Source organism: Petaurus breviceps, unplaced genomic scaffold, assembly GCF_028583685.1.
Source record: "Petaurus breviceps papuanus isolate PSGF00001 unplaced genomic scaffold, PetGlider_PUasm1.0 91041, whole genome shotgun sequence".
In the NCBI taxonomy this organism is placed as follows: domain Eukaryota; kingdom Metazoa; phylum Chordata; class Mammalia; order Diprotodontia; family Petauridae; genus Petaurus; species Petaurus breviceps.
In genome coordinates this window covers 8,887,067-8,901,159 of record NW_027187400.1, presented here as the reverse complement: position 1 = coordinate 8,901,159, position 14,093 = coordinate 8,887,067, and positions in this window count along the sequence as shown.

Below are 14,093 nucleotides of genomic sequence, written 5' to 3'. Positions count from 1 at the left end.
GCCCAGAAATAACTGGCCGTGTAACCTTGAGCAAGTTACTTAACCCCGATTGCTTTAAAAAAAAAAAAAAAAAGGTGGGACAGAAAGATCCTGAGATCTCTTCAGAAAGAGGTATATAGGGTATATAGGGGCGGCTAGGTGGCGCAGTGAGAAGAGCGTCTGCCCCAGAGTCAGGAGGACCTGATTTCGGTTGGCCTCAGACACTTAACACCCACACAAAAATACTAGCCCTGTAACCCTGGGCAAATTACTTAACCCCAACTGCCCTGCAAAAAAGAAAAAAAAAAGAGGTATGTGACACTCCACTCAGATGGGGAGCTCCCTGAGACCATATTATTTATATTAAACATTTGCAAACCTTAAAGCCCATGTAAATGTCATTATTTTCACCCATATAGTGTGGTACAAGAGAGGACCCACGTTCAAATCCTGTCTCTGCTGTGTACTGACTTTGTGGCCTTGGGCAAATCATCAAGTCTCCCTGGGACTCAGTAATGGCCTCTGACATGCCTTTTATTTTTTTAAATTTTCTTTTTTTTCCTGTCTCTATTAGTTTGTTTACGTTTAGTTTACAAGATTCAGTTCCACAATCCCTTGAGTTTCAAATTGTCTCCACCTTCCTCTCCTCTCCCCTCCCCCCCCCATGTGGGCATGAAATCAAGTATAGGATCTGCAAATACTTTCACATTAGACATTAGTCATTGTAAAGAAGGATTATAACCAATGGAATGAACAGTGGGAAAGAGGAAAGAAAACCAAACAAGAAAAAGTAAGAGAGCAGATAGTTTGCTTCAATCTGCATTCAAACTTTTGTCGACCTGTTTCAAAGGTTTGGTTAAAGGAGACAAACAAATAGTAATATAAATTTACAGCATTTATTTGTTATTCCCTTAAGGCTAGCTTTACTACTTGTACATGGAGTGCAAGACTACACAAAAGGATAAGAGAGCTTAAGTAGATTTTAGGACCATCCCCATACAGGGTGGCTGAGTCATACAAATTTATGATTCCCACAATATAATGTCTAATAACGTTAATAATGTTATTATTTAATATTATAAAATTGTATTATAATATAAAATATTTAATAATGTTAATAATCCCTACCATACAATGGTTTAATCATTGTATGAGAAAGGAATTTTCTTAACTGAATAAATGGTAAATACAATATAACAAGAGAGTTGACAAAGTGTCAATTGAAACTATAATCCAGGATACCTGTGTTTTCTTAACCATTAACATTCCATAACATGGTATATGCCCAGAAAATGTTAAGATAAGAAAAAGTCTCATTACTCAAGTTAGTGCCATGAGTTGAGGGTCTCATCCTTAAAGGCCATAAAGTAGGCCTCTTCTGGTTTTTTGACATAAGAAGTGGTATTCTCTGGTTGAGCACAACTCCACTCTTCCCTACCCCTAATTGATCTGTGAGCAGGAATTTCAGCCTAGGATAAAATCCCTGCTCCATTCTTCCCCTCCCCTGCCCACCCCACCCACCTACCAGATATTCCCCCTCTCCCCCCATTCTAGGTCCCTTGTCCCTCAGCCTAGGGAAAAACTTCAAGGGCAGGGGAAAATTCAAATATACACTGACCAATCACTGATTGTAGTTTCAGCTTAAGTAACTTGACTATTGTAATCTCTTTAAAAATCAGCACATCGTCCATGCCAACTCACTCTGATCTGGGTATGTGACCCTGGCAGTCCCGAGGTAATAAAATCCACTTCCAAATTTATTCTCGGGGATCTTCTGTCTCACTCCTTTATGCTCTACATCTTAGCTCACTCAGAGAGCAAGACAAAGCTGGGTGTATTTGGGATTTATGATTCAGGGTGCCTGTTTTAAATCCTACTCCCAGCCTTATCTAGTCTTTGGAGTGGCTGACCTAGAAAGAGAGCCTTTTTTTTTTTTTTTGTAAAATGAGGCATGGCAGTCTGTTTGATTAATTCAAACTCAGCCAAAATATGATATTAAATGATTATCAGTCTGTAGTTCTTTCTCTGAATGTAGGTAGATATCTCTTTCCATCATGAGGCTTTTGGAGTTGTCTTATAACCTTGCATTGTTGAGAAGAGACCAGTCTATCAAAGTTGGTTGCCACACATATGTTGTGTCTGTAATTGTGTACAAATTTCTCCTGGTTCTGCTCTTCTCAGTCAGCATTAGTTTGGATAAGTCTGTCCAGGTTATTATGATGTCTGTCTGCTCCTCATTTCTTATAGCACAATAGTATTCCATTACATTCATATACTACAGCTTGTTTAGCCATTCCCCAATTGATGGACATCTCCTTAATTTCCAATTCTTTGCCACCACAAAAAGAGTTGCTATAATTATTTTTGTACATATGGGTCTTCCTCCCACTTCTATGATCCCTTTGGGAAACAGCCCTAGAGGTGGTATTGCTGGGTCAAAGGGCATGCACTTATTTATAACCCTTTGGGCATAGTTCCAGATTGCTCTCCAGAGTGGTTGAAATCAGTTCACAACTCCACCAACAATGCATTAGTGTACCAATTTTTCCACATCCTCTTTATCATTTGTCATTTTCCTGTTTTCTGACATGCCTTTTAACTAGATTTATGATTCTCTGATACTAAGTCAGACCAAGAATTCCCCAGGGCTGCAGCTAATCAACAGCATATATTAAATTTCTACTGTGTGCCAAGCACTGTATCTAGGCTGAAACAAATATAAAGGTAAAATAGTCCCTGTCCTCAAGGAGCTTCATTCTATTGGGGAGCTTTGTGAGGTCAGGAACTAAAATTCCCCCTAAGATCCCCTGGAAGTTTCTCTAGGGCAAGTTACTATATCCCTCATCAGACCTGGGGTTCCTAGAGGTGAGGGGCTGTCTGTGTCTCTCCCAACATGTTAAAAAAGTACTTTGAAGGCTAGCCAGAGGTCATCAGCAATGTGATCCAGTGGAAATGTTGAGGTCAGGGAACCACAAAATGTTGAACTCAGTGGTTATGGGTGCTCAAGACCCCAAAATACCAATACGCTGGGTCCTGCTGAATGAATTCGACTCAAGTCTTCTCTCAGCCAAAGAAATGTAAAATTTATCAAAAGTTCGCCATAATGAGTAGACTCTTAAGGAGCCTCATCACAGCCTATCTGTGATGCTTGTGGGCCAGAATCATCTGACACAGAGTGAGTCCACTCCAGATCATTTCTCCGGTCTTCATGGAGGCAATATGAGTCTTATATACAAAAAGGTTGTGGGAGGAATCTAGGGGTGGTCTAGAGGAGGAGTTTGGGGAGGGTCTTCAGGAGGAGTCAAATGAAGCCAGACTCCAGTAATGAGAGATTAAGGGTGGGAGGTAGCTGGAGGCTACCTGGGATGACAGACAATGGAGGGTTAGGCTAGTTTAAGGGTGTATAGATATTTTGGGAGGATCTAGCCTCCAAGGCTAGCTGGACAAAGGAGGGCTAGGCTGGTAACACAGATTTGGGTTGAGCTATAATGAAAGGCTTATGGCCTCAGGCAAATTCCTCTTCAAATGAGAAGATTCAATCAGAGTTCAAGGGAGTTCCCAGAGACTGTACCTCATCAGAAAGAACATTGAATTCTCCCAAGCAATTTAGAATCATGGGTCCTGAATTCAAATTCAGATCTATCACTTAATTCCTGTGTGACCATGGGTAAATTTCTTAGCCTTTCTGTGTCTCAATCTTCTTCATCTGTAAAATGACACACTGGACTAGTTGCCTTCTAAGGTTTCTTTCAACTCAGGGTTTATGATCCTATGAGCCTAAAAGTTAGGGAACACAAAGAAATATGAATCAAAAACCAAAACAAACAAACAAAAGAAAATGGGAACCTGAAAAGGACATGCCAACAATAGCCATAAAAGGAGGAGAAATGGAAGCAGCAGAAGAATCTGAATGAAAATTTAGGGGAATTAGCTGAAAAGAGGGGGTGAAATGAATTCCCTTAGACACAAATAGTTGTGAAGCATGCCCAACTGTTGCCCTGGTATTTTAACAGTAAGTAGAATTCATAGAGGAGCTCATTTGTAATCCCCATAAATCATCATTTAGCTGCCAGCTGCTATTGTAATCATTATGTGATTATTCACCTAGGGAATTCATGAAACCATTAGAACAACTTGACAATTTCCAGGTAAGCTTGCCTGCCTCAGGTTTAAGAAAATTCAAATTTCCACAAGCCCACAGAGGTCCTGAGGAAATAAACTGGTGAGAACCCACCTGAAACTGGGAACTCTGAGCCCACTGTCAGCTAGCCCTGTCCTCAGGGTCCTGAAAGGGGATATTTACAGAAATGCAAACTGGGCAGTACCACTGAAGTAGGTCATTATAAAATGATGAGGTATAGTATTTAGGGGTGCACAAGACCCCAAAATACCAACATGCTGGGTCCTGACAAATGAACTCGACTCAAGCCTTCTCTCAAAGAAAAAGCAAAGTTTATTCAAAGTTTGCCATACTGGGTAGACTGTTAAGGAGCCTCTGTATCTGTAAGGCTTGTATTGGACACAGAGCAAGTCTATGCTAGAAAATTCTATGGTGCTCTCACACTGCATGGAACAAGATGGTTGTCTTATATATAAAAAGGTTGTGGGAGGAATCTAGGGGTGGTCTAGAGGAGGAGTTTGGGGAGGGTCTTTAGGAGGAGTCAATGAGGTCAGACTCCAGTAATGAGTTTGGGGAGGGTCTTCAGGAGGAGTCAATGAGGTCAGACTCCAGTAAAAGTTGCTGGAGGCTACCTGGAGACCACAGACAACTGTGGGCTAGGCCAGTTCAAGGGTGTAACAGTTGAGGACCAAGGGTGAGGGATAGTTGGATAATAGAGGGCCAAGCTAGTAACAAAGATTTGGGCAGAGCCACAATGAAAGGCTTATGGTCTCAGGCAAATGCCTCATCAAATGGGAAGATTCAATCAGAGTTCAAGGGGTTTTCCAGAGCCTGTACCTCATCACCTCTTATTTCTATTTTTGTCTCAGTATCTGTTTTTGTTTCAGTGTTTGTTTCTTTCTCATGTTCATTGTCTTTTGATCTCATACCAATGTCATTCTAATTGACTATTCCTATAATTTCCTCCATTCATCCATTCATCTATCTATCTACTTATCTTTTCACTCATTCAACACTTAGCAGAGCACATTGTGGTAAGTCTTGGGAGAGGTAACAGTATCCAGGATGTGTATTCCCTGTCCTTATATTTAAAGCTGGAAGGGACATTGGAGACTGATGAGGGATGGCTATTAGGTTCAGCAGGAACTCAGATCTCATCTAAGACCAGAACCTTCGATTCAGTCTGGAAAGAATTCAGCTCAGCCTTACTTGGAGTCAGAGTTGAAGAAGTTTATTATACGCTTTACAGCGGGCAAGGATCCTTAGGGGACCTGCAAGTGAAAGGGGGCACAGGCTTTTACTTTTAAAGGGTAGGGCTGCCATTGCCAGAACTGACAGATGGATGTAAGGGACTTCAGTGCATAGATAAAAGTTCGAGGAGTTTAACTTGGAGATGAGATTTGGGCCAGACAGGAGGAGACATGAGGAGATTAAGCCAGGACAAAGGAGTCACAAGTTGTTGCCTAGGCAGAGTGCAGATAGGGTGAGGGGGCAGAGTTTGAGGCTGGGAAAAGGATTTTACAGACTGGTTTTACAAATTGCTATTACAATTTTACAATACAAATTGCAGTTACAATTGTACAAGCTGGTTTTACAAATTGATGTTACAGACTGATGTTGCCAATTGGTTTTACAAATTGCTGTTACAGATATAGATCCCAAGCACCCCATCAAGATCACCTCATTGTGTTGGGGTACAGGCTCTGGGAAACCCCTTGAACTCTAATTGAATCTCCCTACTTGATTAGGCATTTGCCTGAGGCCATAAGCCCTTGATTATAGCTATTAGGGCCCAAATCTTTGTTACTCTTAACCTAGCCTAGCCCTCAGTTGTTCAGCTACTTCTCACCCTTCATCCTATCAAATATCTATACCCAAATCTGTTACCCTTAAACTAGCCTAGACCTCCATGGTCCCTCATCTCCAGGTAGCCTTCAGCTACTTCCCACCTTTAATTCCTATACTGGAGGCTGACCTCAGTTCCATCAAAGATCCTCCTTAGACTCCTCCTCAAGACCCTCCCCAAACTCCTCCTCAAGACCACCCCTAAATTCTCCCACAATCTTTCTGTACATAAGCTCCATCTTGCCTCCATGAGGGGGGCTCAGAATTCAATCTAGTGCAGACTCGGTCTGTATCAGATTATTCCGGCCCACTTGTCCAATTCAAGAGTCCACAGATACTTAGGCTCCTTAAAAGTCTACCCATTATGGCAAATCTTTAATAAACTTTGCTTTACTTTGACTAAGAGAAGATGAGTCAAATTCATTTGGCAGGATCTGGCATGTTGATATTTTGGGGTCTCAAGCACCCCTAAACCTTAAACCTCAGCATATGGTTCCCTCAACCTCAGCAATCTGACTTCCTCATTTTATTGATTAGCAAAATTGAGGCTCAGGGAGGCTAACACAGGAGAATAAAACACAAGCATATATGATGGGACTACAAAATATCTCCTACTCCCATGTTTGCAAGCCTCAGTCTAGTTTATTTACCCTTGATATAGCTGAGCTAGGTGCGGTTGCTTCCATCCCTTTTAGAAATATGTCTGTTTCCATCTCTTCTAGAAATCTTTCAGGAAGTAGCCCTGGAATAACTGTAATGGCCTGGCCCAATTGTCCCAGAGGAAGATGGGAGTTAGAAATTGGAGTGGGTTGAGAGAAAAACACTCCTCCAAACCCCAAGTCTCAGTGAGACTTTTGTTATTCATAGTTTTGAGTTACCTTGGTGGTAGAGTGGATAGAGTGCTTCTCTTGGAGTCAGGAAGACCTGAGCCCATAAGCCCCCCTCAGACACTAGGTGTGTGACCCTAGACAAATCACTTAATCTTTCTTCCTCATTTTCTTCATTTGTAAAATGAGAATAATTGTAGCCTCTGCCTTCCAGGGTCATTGTGAGAATCAAATTAGTATTTGCAAAGTACTTTGCAAACCTTAAACCTCCATAAATGCCTGCTATTAATATTTTAGAAATATTTAGAAATTTAGAAAATTTAGAAAAATTTAGAAATAGAAAGAAAACAGAGATGGCATCATTAAATGGGGCAAGAGGAAAGATTTCCTATAGCTCCTAAAGAGACTACAGTCAGTAAACATTTATTCAGCACCTAGTAAGTGTCAGGCACTGTGCTAAGCACCAGGGATACAAAGAGGCAAAAGGCAGTCCCTGCCTTCAAGGAGCTCACCATCTAGTGGGGAAGACAACAAGCAAACAAATAGGCGTAAGCTACATAAGAGATAATTAGGGGGAGAAATTAAAAGAGAGAAGGCACCCGAATTAAGAGGGATTCTAAAAAGCTTCCAGCAGAAGGCAGGATTTTGGTTGGGACTTAAAGAAAACCAGGGAAGCCAGGAGGCAGAGATAAAAAGGAAGAGGATTACAGGCATAAGGCATGGTTAGAGAAAATGCCTGGAAACGAGAGAGCAAAAATTTGAGTTGTTTTTTATTGAAGAGTTCAAATTCTGGGTCATGGAATAGTAAACTAGGCATCCTTAGCTACTACTAACTCTCAACAAACCCCTAAGACCCCAAGGAGGAATTATGTACCAGACATAGAAGAATTATAACTGAATCCACAGGGTGACAAAGAGTTTTCCAATAAGGTAAAAAAGCCTCATGAATAACACCTAAAAACACAAATCCTTAAAGGACTGACTCATTACCCTCCTGCCTCCAGTTTCCACATTCCCTGCAGGGATATATAAACCAATCTGCAAATTTATGCTTAGGGCCCCAAATAGGATCCCCTTCTGCTACATGAAACATTGATACACTTCTCCTGTCCACCCTCCACTGGTAATGAATAAGTGGCAGGCCATGTGAGAAGGAATGGGGGAAGGACAGTGTGCTGTGTTCTGCCTAAGGCAGCTCCTAGGTTAGGAATCCCCAAGGCTTCGAAGGCTCTTCAGATGACTTTCCATGTTGATTTAGCCAGCAAAGGGAAGGAAGAAAGCCAGAGAAAGGGCAAAAACCCTCAAAGAAAAAGGATGGAAATTCAACCAGGGCCAGTCCTCTCTCCTCAGAGGATACTCAGGGCTTGGACCAAAGCTGGTGAAAGCTAAATCCTCTAACATGAGAGGAGGCTAAAGTAGCTTTGCTGTTAAATCCTGGCATGGTAACTATCAGCAAAGGGGGAGGAGTCAGAACATGATGGGGAAACATAAGGGAAAAAAATGCTAGCAACCTAAAAATTTAGAGCACAAGCAGATAAATCAACAGAGCATATCCTAACACTAGAAGGAAGGATGAGTACTAAATCACTAAATCCTCAGAGGTATTACAAAGCTATCTTAAGTCACAAGACAAAGGGAATCTATGCTTGATGAAATGTAGGCTCCTATAGAATTCCAAGAGAGCATGGAACAGCAACAGGAAATTCCAGAATGGTTAAAAAATATGCATGAGAAGAAATTCGGAATGACTATGTCAGCATTTATAGCTCTTAAGACAGCATTAAAAACTCAGCTAGGAGATTAGAGAAAAATTGAATCCATAGTGGAAAGCTTTTCAAAAGAAGCAAAACAGAAATGAAAAAAATTGGAATACAAAAATATAGAAGTAGAGGAAAATTCGATAGATGAGAAGCAAACTACTTAATATTGTTACATTAAAAGAATACACAATCTTTATACAAACAGTCATTGCCCTTGAACACTGTAGGCACAGAGACAACTTAAGCATCGATCAAACATTTATAGCAGCTTTTTTTTTTAGAGGCAAAGAATTGGAAATCAAGAGGATGCCCATCAATTGGGGAATGGCTGACCTAGTTGTGGTATATGTTTGTAATGGAATATCACTGTGCTATAAGAAATGATCAGCAGACTGATTTCAGAAAAACCTGGAAGGACTTACATGAACTGATGCAAAGTGAATTGAGCAGAACCTGAATATTGTTACACAGTGACAGCAATATTATATGATGACTAGCTGTGAATGACTTATCTATTTTCAGAAATACAATGATCCAAGATAGTTCCAAAGGACTCATGATGAAAAATGCTATCCATCTCCAGAGAAGGAATTTATAGAGTCTTAATGCAGATTGAAGCATATTATTTTTCATTTTCTGTATTTTTTCCATGGTTTGTTTTTTCCTTTGATTCTGTGTCTTCTTTCACAACATGACTAATATGGAAATATATTTTGCATGACTGCGCATATATAACTTATATCAAATTGCTTACTCTCTCAGGGAGGAGTGAGGTGAGGGAGGAAGAGAGAAAATTAGGAAGTAAAAGTTTTTTAAAAATGAATGTTAAAAATTATCTTTAAGTATAATTGGGGGAAAATAAGATATTATTTAAAAATGAAAAAAAAAATAAACATAGTCAAACAAAACAAAACAGAAGAAACAAGAATCACAGAAGAGCATGACAAACACAAAACCTGACTACCACTCCTAATCCTTGCCTCCATACCAGTTAGGTTAGAATCTCCTTCAAAAGTATTGAAACTAGGCTTAGGCTGTTGACATCACTTCCTAGTCATCTGCATACCAAAAAGTCATCAGGAGGTCCAGTGGAGCTCTAATATGTGAATCACAGAGCATGATGCACAGCTCAATCAGTGGACTTTAACTCAGCAAGATCAACTTGAAGTGTCCTCAGGTATGTGCTGGTAAATGTTTAACAACTAATTATCCTGGAAAAAAAAAAAACACCCATGCATATTTTTCAGTTTAATCTACACATTGACATTTACACCACTACTTTCTTAAGCTTTATACAATCGACAAAATAATAAGTCAAGCCCTGATTTGTTGCATTTTCTGATTTCTGGAGTTTAAATGATCAAACTGAAAATTTAACAGTCATCTCTAGAGAGCTGGTACCAGCTGGTTCCAACATATTGATAGCCAATAGATGGCCTCAGTGGCAATCCTTGTGATTTGTTAACCATTGAATAACCTATGAGTTTTAAATTTTATTCCAATATTGAATATTAATTACCAAGGAACTGGCTTGAGTCATGCCCTACCCAGAACACACCTAAGTCAAGAGATAACACATTACAGACCATCAATTGAAATAATATATAGATCACTTCCATTAAAAAAAAATAAGCCCTCTGCTTCATATTACATTACATATAGAGGTTAAATTTAATAATTTCAATGACAAACAACACATTTGGCAAATGGCCAGGAGAGACCTTCAAATATATAGGAAAAAATTCAAATGATACGGAATTGTTCCATAACCACTAGAAATCACAGAAAATAATGGAATAGCATATTGCTTTGAAATTTTATTGATGTTTTCTGTTTCTGAAATTGTCATGGTATTCCATGTACCCCACTTCTTCCTCTCCCAGAGAATCATCCCAAATGACAAATGGATTTTTTATGTGAGAGGGAAAAAAAAAAAGTAAGCACTACCGATCAATAAATATCTTGATGTCTCCCAAAAGAAATTTTAAGTAAGGTTCTTTATCAATTTGTCTTTCTTTATCAATTTTGAGAATAATTTATGTATCATGGCTACTCATTATTCTTCAAAAGTTTGATAGATTTCTGCAAATCCATTGCTGCAAAACCTCCTTGTGGAGGTTCTCCCCCTTCCTTTTGGTAGTTCCTTTATAGCTAGTTTGATTTCCTTTTCTGAGACTGGATTATTTTGGATTTCTATTTGTTCTATTTGTATATGTTATGTTTTTTTGAACATATTCCTCTATTTCTTTGTGCTCTCAATTTTGTTCCTATAGCTTTTCATAGTAGGTCCTGATAATTCTATTTGTTACACTTCCCCTAGTTTTGGAGTTTTTTTTAAACTATTCATTCTTTTTTATTCCTTCCTTTTATGTAACTATTTAATTCTTCCCCTTCTTTTCGCCCCCTCAATTAAGTAGTCAAAGAAAATCCCTTTTCTTCTCCCTGCTTAAACTTGTTTTGCCCATTTGTTTTTAAATTTTCGTTTTCTGCCCTTTTTTTGTACAAGGGATTTTATTCTCTTTCCCTTTTTGCCTATTCCATATTCTTATTCTTTGATATATGATCCTTATACTTTTCAATTTAATCTCTGCATTCTCATGGAATTAAAATTTTTGAAATACTTGTTTTAAGTTCCCTCTTCTAAAAGTTTCTATGTAATGGCTGTGCAGATCTTTTCTGTTGTGCCTCATTCTTAGAAATATCACTTCCTGGGGGCAGCTAGGTGGCAAAGTGAATAGAGCACCAGCCCTGGAGTCAGAGGACTTGAGTTCAAATTTTAATAGATTAATACATGATGGAGTCATAGTGAATAATGGAGAATTTTTTTTAAGTTTCAATAGCATATCCATAACTTCTTGAGAATAAAGTCATGTGGGGAGGCTAGTTGGCACAGTGAATAGAGCACAGATCCTGTAGTCAAGAGGACCTGATTTCAAACCCAGCATCAGACACTTAACACTTACTAGCCATGTGATGTTGGACCAGTATAAGTCTTTTGACTTGCTCCTAAGATCTCTGATTCCCCTTCTCCTGAGGAAAGATGAGTAGTATCTCTAAGTACCAACTCTCTATAGATTATATCCATTGTAAGGTAATCATCAGTCATGTCTTCATTTCCCTGATGCCATAGTCCACTTTGGAAATGAAGGACAAATACAACCTGTGAGTAGATTGAAGTGTCTGAATGGAGAGTGAGTTAGTTGGGTAACTCAGCTCATCCTCTCCCTCTCCTTCTCCTTCTCTCCAAAGAAAGGTAAAATTTGATGACCAGAAGCTGCCCACTTAACTTGGAATTTACTGGCTAGATTTCTCTTCTTTCCTTCCTTCCTTCCTTCCTTCCTTCCTTCCTTCCTTCCTTCCTTCCTTCCTTCCTTCCTTCCTTCCTTCCTTCCCTCCCTTTCCCCTCTGTCTCTCTCCCTCTCTTCCTCCCTCCCCCCCTCCCTTTCTCTCTCTCTCTCTCTCTCTCTCTCTCTCTCTCTCTCTCTCTCTCTCTCTCTCTCTCTCTCTCTCTCTCTCTCTCTCTCTCTCTCTCTCTCTCCCTCTCTCCCTTCCTTTCTTTTTTCAGAAGACCTTAAACCCATAAACCCAGTTCACTCTGAAGCTCATCGATTGGACCACAATAGGTTCCTGCCCAAGCTAATGACTATATTTTGGGCCCTACTGGCTTAGAGTGAATGTCAATGGTAACTGTTTCTCTTTAGAACAGCAACTCTGAGGGTCTCCCAGCTAATTTTTTTTCTCTTTTTTTCTGATTAAAGGGGTCATCCCTTGATTCACTTTTAAAGAGGTCTATTCACTGAATGGGTGTTACCTCACTCTAAACGAGTATGTGAAAAAGCCTTTGTCTAAAAGGGTCTCCCATTGCATCCTGGGTCATCTCCAGTCAGCCTGGTGAATATCTGGTCACTGGATCCAGATGGCTCTGGAGGAGAAAGTGAGGCTGGTGACCTTGCACAGCCCTCCCTTTCTCAAATCAAAGTCGACTGCAAGTCATGTTATCATTTCCCTGATGCCATGGTCCTCTTCAAAAACAAAGGACAAACACAACAGCCATCCACCACTGTAGAATATCTTCCTTCCTCCATGCAAGCATTCATTAGTGGTGCCCATCCAATAACTGAGATAAGGTTTCCCTCATTCTGTCCATCTGCTTCATTTCCCTGCTCTTGCCTCCTAGCCCATTGGTCTATAGGCTCTCTTCTTGAGAGACTTGGGGAGTTATTTCCCCTTCATTGTTAAACCTTTGACCTGATTAGAGTACATCACATATTCCTCTCTGTCTTCTTCCTTACCCTCCTTTTATGCTCCCTCTTCTTCTATAGTTTAGTCCCAGAGGAAATCGATTCACTTTTAGGTGCAGAGTTGAATGTTTTGGTCCATGATATTTCAGGCCTGTTTCTCCATCTTCACTTCTGTCTACCTTCTGCCTTCACTCGTTTCTCCTTGTGTACTGTAGGAAAGAAATCTCTTTGTCTTCTGTGTTCAGAAGTTCTAGGCAATTTTCTTATATTATATCTTGCATTATGGTATTTAGGTGGCATGTTCTTCTGGGAACTTTATAATCCTTACATTGTCTCTACCCGGTCTATCTTCAAAATCAATATATTTTGTTTGCATTGAGGTTATTTTTTTGCATTGTTGTTTTTTGCTTCTCTTCTTCCAGAGTATCCTTCTTCTCTACACTTGCATTTCAGATCAGTAATTTTCTCTTTTGTTTCTTTGGTGAAATTTTCTTCTGTGAATTCAAATTTGTATACTTCATTAATTATTTGTGCCTTGTAGTCTATAAATTCTGCTTTTATTATTATTGTTTTCTAAACCATTCAGGAATATCCTGCTGTAATGCTCCCTTGGGAATCCCTAAGGTTTCTCTGTTTCATCAAGTATTGATTCATTTTCCTTTGTCCTACAATATTTATTCAAAGATGCCAAGGACTTTTTGCCTACCTGGAGGCATTGTTCTCTTCTGTTATTAATAGCTTGTCTTTTGGTTTATCTTCTTATGCTCAAGATTTTTAACTTATATTTCTTCCTCCTGAGATTTTTTCCCTTTAATTTCCCCTATTGTTCAGTTTCTGACCCTTCACCTTTGATGGGAGTTTCCCAGGACTTTGAGCCTCAGATCTGTCTCAGCCTCTTCCCATACTGGACATTTCATGTTTCAACATCCTAAGCCTCTGCCTCAAGTGATTTCTGGGGGAAAGAATGGGCTTCAGCTGTATGCTGGGTTCTTTTCTCTAGGCTTAGTGGAATGCCACACACAGGTGTCTGCCATAGCTCCCTCTATTATAGTACAGACCACCACCTGAGCTGATGTCCCAAACAGGACAAGTTTCTGTCTTCTGGTTTTCCCTGACACTGGGAGGAGAGAGGAAAGTAGAGTTGTTGTGAGCTCCAGGGTCTTCTTGTGCAGTCTTGTCCACATAGTGGGTGATAGTATCATGAATGCTCACTGAGCATGGTAGGGATTAGGGATTAGCCTCCTCTGCTGCCACTTCATTGGATTTTCACAGTGTGTGTGTGTGTGTGTGTGTGTGTGTGTGTGTGTGTGTGTGTGTGTGT